Below are 7,708 nucleotides of genomic sequence, written 5' to 3' on the forward strand. Positions count from 1 at the left end.
TTCACGATAGCTTGATGGTTGTTTTGGTTTTTTTTGAAAACTCAGAATCGCTAGCTTGTTTATTTTTTGTCATGTAATTTTTTCACCAAATAATCCTTTTTCTTGGATCTTCGAAACGATTCAAAGAAGAGGATAGTTTGGAAAAGGAGAACGCATGACTGAAGTAGACAAATAACTTTTGAAAAAAAATGTGGAGAATTTATGTAGGGTAAACTTCGTACAATGGGTTAAGTTGATATGACTAGAACAAAACTGGATCGAAACACCTTCAAACAAGTCATCTACGAAAATAAACTCTACATAAACAACATATAACCAGATAATCAAAAAGAATATTTTTTTTCTAGGATCAAGAGTAACTCTAAAAGGGACATATCCCTTTTTTTAATTACAACTTGTGGGAAACCCAATAATACTCTTGATTAAAGGAATCATGCTTACATTCAAGTGATGACTAGTAATGGGGTGTGTCAAAGGATGGCTCTAGTAATGGGGTGTATCAAAGGATGGTTTTCTCATAGGAGTGTCATGATGCCTTCTGAGCTCTTGCTAAGCTATAAGGGTAAGCAATGAGTTTCTCACGATCCCGATGGATAACGACTCATCGACGAATTAGGTCTTTGAAATAATTGGGTCATTCCATAGGGTCCACATTATGTTCTCAGGCCTAAACAAGTCATAAAGATAGATGGTGAGTCGTTGTATCCCAAATGAGCGGCGGTCTATCCGCTATTTGGGCCTACGAGACGCGTCGACGAGGTGTCAAAGGAGAGACAAAATTCAAAGGAAGTATACCAAAGGAGAGGTAGAGTTTTCTTAATCAGGTAGAGATAGTCGGGTCAGGATACCTTGAATCCATCATCCCAAGCTATCAAAGTCTATATGATCGTAAAGGTAGTCGAGCCAACCTGACCAAAGACCTCTTGTCAAAAATTCATGAATTATGTCGTCCCAAGGAACATCGATAGCCCTAAGGTCAAGAGAAGGAAACTCTGAATCCTATAACTCTGAATATTATGCCCATGTAGGTAGAAAGTAGAGGTGAGACTTATACTTGCAAAAATGACAAGGAAGTCATTGGAATGAAAATAAAAGAGAAGTACGACTACAAAGTCGAGACGCTCTCTCTCACAAAAGACGCATATCCCGTCCGAGTCGGGATCTAACACCTTAAGCGCACTACACAACCACCTAAGTAGAAAAATCTTATGTTTGGCCAGGAGAGTTGAAAAAGCGCAGGGACTTCTCCTCGGGACATGCAAATATGATGCAATTAGCTAACAAGTCCTAATGTTATGTTAACCGTTTTAAATCCGGCTCAAAGACTATGCAGGAAAGTAAGAACATGTTGAAAAGTTGAGATGTTTTAAACCTAAATTTTAATTAATTTCAATCTTTTATTATTAAACTTTTGTACAAAAGTTATAATTTCATATCTTTAGAGAGCCTAAATTACATTCTTGATGAGCCCAAACAAACCGCAAAGCAAAAATGAAAAAATGTCATCACGCAACACAATATAAACAAATCAAATATAAAGAATAAAATATCTGATGTCGTTGGGTCGACAATATATCTTATAAAAGAAAAAAAATACAGTCAGAGACTGTATATACATGTCTAGTCATAATTTTATAAATCAAAGATAATTCATAATTAAGATACAATACACGAGCATTTTGACTGTGGTCCCCGCCACATGATTCTGTTGATCGGGCTTTTCTATATATATATGCATGTATCTTATTTCTAATAAAGACTCTACTTAAAGACTCTAAAAAGTACAAGTTAAAAAGTCTAAAATAAATACTCAACTTGCAAAAACAGTAGGGTTAGTAATGGTTAGGCTAAATTTTTAAAATACTTTGTTTAACATTTTTTTTTAATTGTTAAATCGACACACAAAATAAATTCAAAAATCGACAAAGTCACCACTAATGTGACTACTTTGGCAAAAAAAAAAAAAAAAAATTTAAAAACTGACATTATATTAGCTGTGCATTTCTTTTCAGCAAACAACCCCTTCAACAAATCTCCAACTCAAGAACCTTCTAGAAGAAGATTTATTGGTCCCTAAAAGCACATGACTTTCAGGAGATGCACAGCAGGAAAAATTTACCGAAGTACTTACCGAACCATACAGTTACACGAAAGAATTAAATGTTGTCCCTACTGAGCGGTTAGAAATTAAATGACTCGACAAATAAGGCATCCAGAGCAACCAGATCCAGATGTTACCTCTCAAGCATTCATAATGCATTCACTTCCATATACAGTCCTCAAAAAAATTAAAATAGTGATTCTCCTGTATAAATGTAAAAATTAAAAAATGTTGGTGTTAAATATGTGAAGTACTGTAATTTTTGGGAAAAAAATGCAATATTGAGCTTAAAATTGTGTTGTTCACAGTATATATATATATATTCATGACATGATATTGCAAAAGAAACATTGATTGACTCTTTGTCTAGCAACAGATGTAGATTGATTTTGAATCTGCACTTTATAATTACAGCAATTATCAGATTTCTTACAATAAAAATTGCAACATGTAGCTGATCTACAATAAACTAGTAAAAAGCGAAGTTTCAAACAAGGAGAAAAGACTGAATAGTTTACGGTATAGGCTGTAGCATAAAATTGCAGGTTGTATACATCAGCAATTTGTTGTTAGTCATACATAGTAGTTGAAGCAAAGCTGCTTCTGAATTTTCTTCCATCTTGCTAATTCTAATTCAACAAATTCCATGAGCACAAGGATCCCATTTCCATGCCCCGATGTCGTAATTCCAAGACCATTCAAATAAATGGTGGTAGTATCCACCTTGAAGTGCAGGAACTGCTCTGACAATAATTTAACCATGAGGAAGCAGCTCAAATAAACCAAGATGCATAAGATTCTTCAGCAAAATTAAATACCTGTAAAATAAAAACAAAACTAAAGATAGATTAGATGTAGAACTTCATTTATTTACTTTTTGCTTTGTCTACAAAAAGGAAGCACGTCTAACATTTAAAATCATAGCATTCAAACACAAATTTCTTACACTAATAACACTGTGATATCATCTTCGCATAAAAGTCATGCTCTATAATTGCCACAAAAGCAGGTTCTTTTTATTCTCCAAGGGGATTCATCAACCAATTCCAAAGAAAGGTTTCCAGAGAACATAGCTTCAAGATTAAAATCAAAAAATTAGTTTCCAATAAGGAAGATTTACATACATATCACTGAAAATGACAAAGGGAACAAAAATATGGCAATGAGAATACAACCTGATATGTATGAATTGACTGCTAGGTAAAACATATGAGCTTTGCAAATCTTGTAACAAAAATCTGTCTTAATATACCAAAGTATTTGTAAAGAATGAAATCTGAAACCAACAGCTATGTTGGGTGAAAGTATTGCCATGCATGTGGGGATAAAAAAAGGTAAATGTTACCACGAAATCATGAAAAAGAACCTATAGATATGAGGATAAAGAAACAACAAAACTAGTGTCCGCAATGTTTTTGTTGAGGTATTGTTCCGTTCCTGGGTTCTAACGTTGACGTGGGTGAACTAGCCTATCTCTCAAATGGTGCTCACGATCATAGTCCACCGACAGTTGTGCCCCCGTCATCATACCAGTCCGTGTCATGAATTATGATTGTTGTTGTGGAGTTGGTGGAGACAACCAAAAATGCCTAGAATATGGTGATTTGAACGGGGTGGTGGCTCCACCCATTCAGAATGGGGGAGTGCTTTGGTAATGTAGTGGTGTAAATTGTGTATGTTGTTGTGGCAGGTGCTACGATGTGCTGTTGAATGCATGCTCGGCATACAGCTCGCTTGGATTGCAGATAGCAGATGAACTTGGATCAACTCGAGTTGATGGTGCTACACTTACAACTGCTAACAGGTATAAACTACCAGAGGTTGGTGGGTGCTCCGCAATGTTTTTGATGCCTCAACTGTAATATACAGTCTTGTGAACCTCTCTGCATAAGCCCTCAAATGCATCGATTAGAGGTTGATATGGGTTGTCATCACATTTCCCAAATATAGGCCGTAGCTTAAAATATTAGATAACCGTCATAGCTTCCGTCTTCAGGAAATGATGGCCCTGCATCAATTTCAAAATATTAGATAACCATCATAGCTTAAAATACTTATAACAACACTAAATTACATACCAGAACTCTCTCCTTTGGTGCTTTTGGATAATATGATTTTGGTACTTCAGATGGAGCTTGTAGCAAGTATAAGGAAGCCCAAGATATATACCAATACATGTATTCTCTACATGCTTGATCTTCACTGATATCCATGTTATCACTCTGGACAATTAAGCCACGTCTGTTTCTATAAAGTTGAAAGAAAAAAAAATTAACAACAATCTCATGAATTTCAAAACCAACATCACCTTAAATTAAGAAAAAAGAATAACAATCTCTCACACACAGAAGAAACTTTAAAAAAACTGTAATAATCAGTAACCATTGTCAAATAGAAAAGACGAGCACTTCATAGAAAATTTCTATAGAGTTTAAAATGCCGCTCTTCAATTGGCAATAAAGTCTTAGGTCAAAGGCACTAATGCATACAACATATATAATATCGTTGAAACAAAAACAAAGAATCCTCTAGTGTACTATAGGAAATGTTTTGCCATAGCTAACCTATAAAAATTTTGCTACATTTATTGGCTGAGATACTCGTATGATTAATTCATCATACACAACTTATTCCACCAACAAAATAGAAATCAATCATAAAATTAAAGTCATTAAACATCACTCTATGCATTAGTATCACGCTAAAGTGATTTAATTTCACAATCCCTGAGTAATTCAATAAAAGACAGAATCAAACATAAATTCAACAAGAGATTTCAACAAGAAAAACAATAATGAGAGAATAGCCCTACGAACCCAAGAAAAACAACTAAAAAGTTTAGAGATAATCATTGAACACATATCACATCGAAAGATTTGTAAAGTAAATAAATACCACAATCATAGACTTATTTTCTTTTATATTAGTCATATGCAAGTCATCACTTGTAAAAGGTTATAATTAAGAAACCAAATTGTAGATTTCCATATTTTCCAAAGCTCAGAACTTGGATATTAAACAACTTTTTAAAATGAAAGTGGACCAATGCTTTCAATTTTGTGGTTTGCTTCACATCATAAGAATAACTTCAAACAAAAATGCCTTCAATCCGACCAATCAATATCATTAAACATCAAAAGCAAATTTAAAAGTTAAATGAGCTGTTTTGGAAAGTTAATAAATCCTAACGTTTAGGCACCATCAATAACTTACCTTCCTCAATCGTTTCTGTTAGGAGTGGAGCGGAAGAATGAGAAAGATGGGAATTTTGGTGGTCTCTAAAGGCCGCAATCACTTTGTTTTCTTTCTAGCTAGCTTTAATCGCAATTATATCGCGAGGGTTCTGTCAAGAAGGTGAAACCTTCGCCTATGTCCCTCCCCCTCTCCTTGTTTTGGGCAGAGACTAGAAAGAGGGAAGGGACCTGGAAAGCAGGAGTGATGGAGGTGAGGTTGCGGGTTGTGACGATGAGGAAGCAACGTGTGGCAAGCGGCGAGCGGCGAGCGGCGAGCGCCGAGGCAAGATTATCCTTCGATCTCCTCTCCTCTGCGACGAACAAACTATCAAAAGCGAGCTGCGAAGGAAAGAGGAAGCATGCAGTCAAGTCCAGGATTAACGTGAGGCCGTCAAAAATTTCAGATTTAGGGTCCAGTTTGGGAAAATCTAGAAGCTGAGAAAAAAAATTTTATTTTGGATGTCCCAGGATTAACGTGAGCCGTCAAAATTTTTTTTTTGTTTTTAAATGAATCCCTACTTCTGAAGTATCAAATATATGATTTTCACATTTTTGTTTTAAATAATTTTATCAAATAAAGGCTGAATAGTTATTTTTTAAAAAAAAACAGCTGTCTCACAGCTGTTTACACAGCTGCAACAAACAAACAGTCTGCTTGCCCGCAGCAGCTTCCTGGGACAGCGCACCTGTCACTGAAAAGCTGAGAAGCTGCAGCTGCCCCAAACAGACCTTTAAGCGAGCGGACGAATTAAACAGAGTAAAAAATCATGTTTGGTGGATTTATGTTAAATTCACATGTAAATTCACCTTAAAATAGACTTACAAACTCCCTTGTAATGTTACTTGTGAACTTATTTTATTTGAAAACAAATGATTAGATGATTTTCTTTTAAATTAATTTTATTTGTGAGAATTACATACTGACCACCCATACAAACTATCTGAAAATATTGACATTTACAAATTAAGCCCTCAGGTGATTTGTTTGAACTATTGAATCACATGTTGCGATCAAATTATTGAGAATTTTATAAAAATGAAGAATATGAGTTGGAGGTTTATCATGAATTTTGATATTTGAGTGAGAATTTAAAAAATAGATGAAAGAAGTAGGTTGATTTGTAACTAATAAGTTTAGGGTGGGTTGTATGTAATAGCCCCATATATGCTCCTCGCCAATTAATGTTGGAGTGTTATCTTTCACCTAGGTTTTTGGTTGTATCTGAACCTCCACCGCTATCGGCGCCCTGATTGTCCCAAAGCACTAAGAGCTTCAGGGTCAGCAGCGCCAGCCACTGGAGCTAGTTCTTCAACGGCTGGGACATCCTATATACCCTCATCGTCTCTCAGGATTCTCTCTTGCTGATGATCACCAGGGTCTCCCAATGACGCCACTTGATTTTGCGGATTAAGCTCACGTTCTTTCCTTTTCTACACAATAAGCTTCTTCCTCAATATGGAGGAGGCAGAGAGCTCTTCTCTTCAAGAAACATGAAAACACATCTTTATCAAAGAGACCATGAGCCCTCGCACTAGGGCTGTAAGCGAGGCGAGCCTGAGCGAGCTCAGGCTTGGCTCGTGTTCGACTCGTTCGAAATAGCTCGTCTTCGAAATCGGCTCGTGAACAGTGTGTTCGTGTTTGGCTCGATTAAAATATTTGTGTTCGTGTTCAGCTCGTGTTTGGCTCAAAATTGGCTCTTTAAACTTTAATTGAGGAAAATTGATGGCAAGTGTGGGGTCGAATCTAGATCAAATATCTACAAAAAAATGCACTAACCACATTGCCACATGAGGTGTTATGATTTAAATTTAGACATAAATATATATAAGGAAAGAACTCTTCGTCTCTCAGGATTCTCTCTTGCTGATGATCAGCAGGGTCTCCCAATGACGCCACTTGATTTTGCGGATTAAGCTCACGTTCTTTCCTTTTCTACACAATAAGCTTCTTCCTCAATATTTCATTCTCATGAGGAGGTAAAGAGCTCTTCTCTTCAAGAAACATGAAAACACATCTTTATCAAAGAGACCATGAGCTCTCGCACTAGGGCTGTAAACAAGTCGAGCTTGAGCGAGCTCAGACTTGGCTCGTGTTCGGCTCGTTCGAAATAGCTCGTCTTCGAAATTGGCTCGTGTTCAAAATTTGCTCTTGAATAGTGTGTTCGTGTTCGGCTCGTGTTCGACTCGAAATTGACTCGTTAAACTTAAATTGAGAAAAATAAATGTAAAGTGTGAGATTCGAACCTGGATCAAATATATACAAAAGAAGACACTAACCACATTGCCACATGATGTGTTATGATTTAAACATAATTTTTTTATTTCGAGCTAAAACGAGCCAAACACGATATAATATTCAATTGCAATATATTCT

General features: G+C 36.0%; 2 long non-coding RNA genes across 2 annotated transcripts; both read right to left on the reverse strand.

Moving 5' to 3' along the window:
• Nucleotides 1-2,474: 2,474 nt before the first annotated feature.
• On the reverse strand, nucleotides 2,475-3,948 carry LOC110026615. Its single transcript, XR_002294231.1, has 3 exons — nucleotides 3,917-3,948; nucleotides 3,048-3,174; nucleotides 2,475-2,919 (listed from the first exon to the last, which is right to left on the reverse strand). It is a non-coding gene; the product is annotated as an uncharacterized LOC110026615 (long non-coding RNA).
• A 79-nt stretch (nucleotides 3,949-4,027) lies between these two features.
• On the reverse strand, nucleotides 4,028-5,774 carry LOC110026614. Its single transcript, XR_002294230.1, has 3 exons — nucleotides 5,315-5,774; nucleotides 4,180-4,348; nucleotides 4,028-4,109 (listed from the first exon to the last, which is right to left on the reverse strand). It is a non-coding gene; the product is annotated as an uncharacterized LOC110026614 (long non-coding RNA).
• Between the last annotated feature and the right edge of the window lie 1,934 nt (nucleotides 5,775-7,708).

Source organism: Phalaenopsis equestris, unplaced genomic scaffold (genome assembly GCF_001263595.1).
Source record: "Phalaenopsis equestris unplaced genomic scaffold, ASM126359v1 Scaffold000387, whole genome shotgun sequence".
NCBI lineage: Eukaryota > Viridiplantae > Streptophyta > Magnoliopsida > Asparagales > Orchidaceae > Phalaenopsis > Phalaenopsis equestris.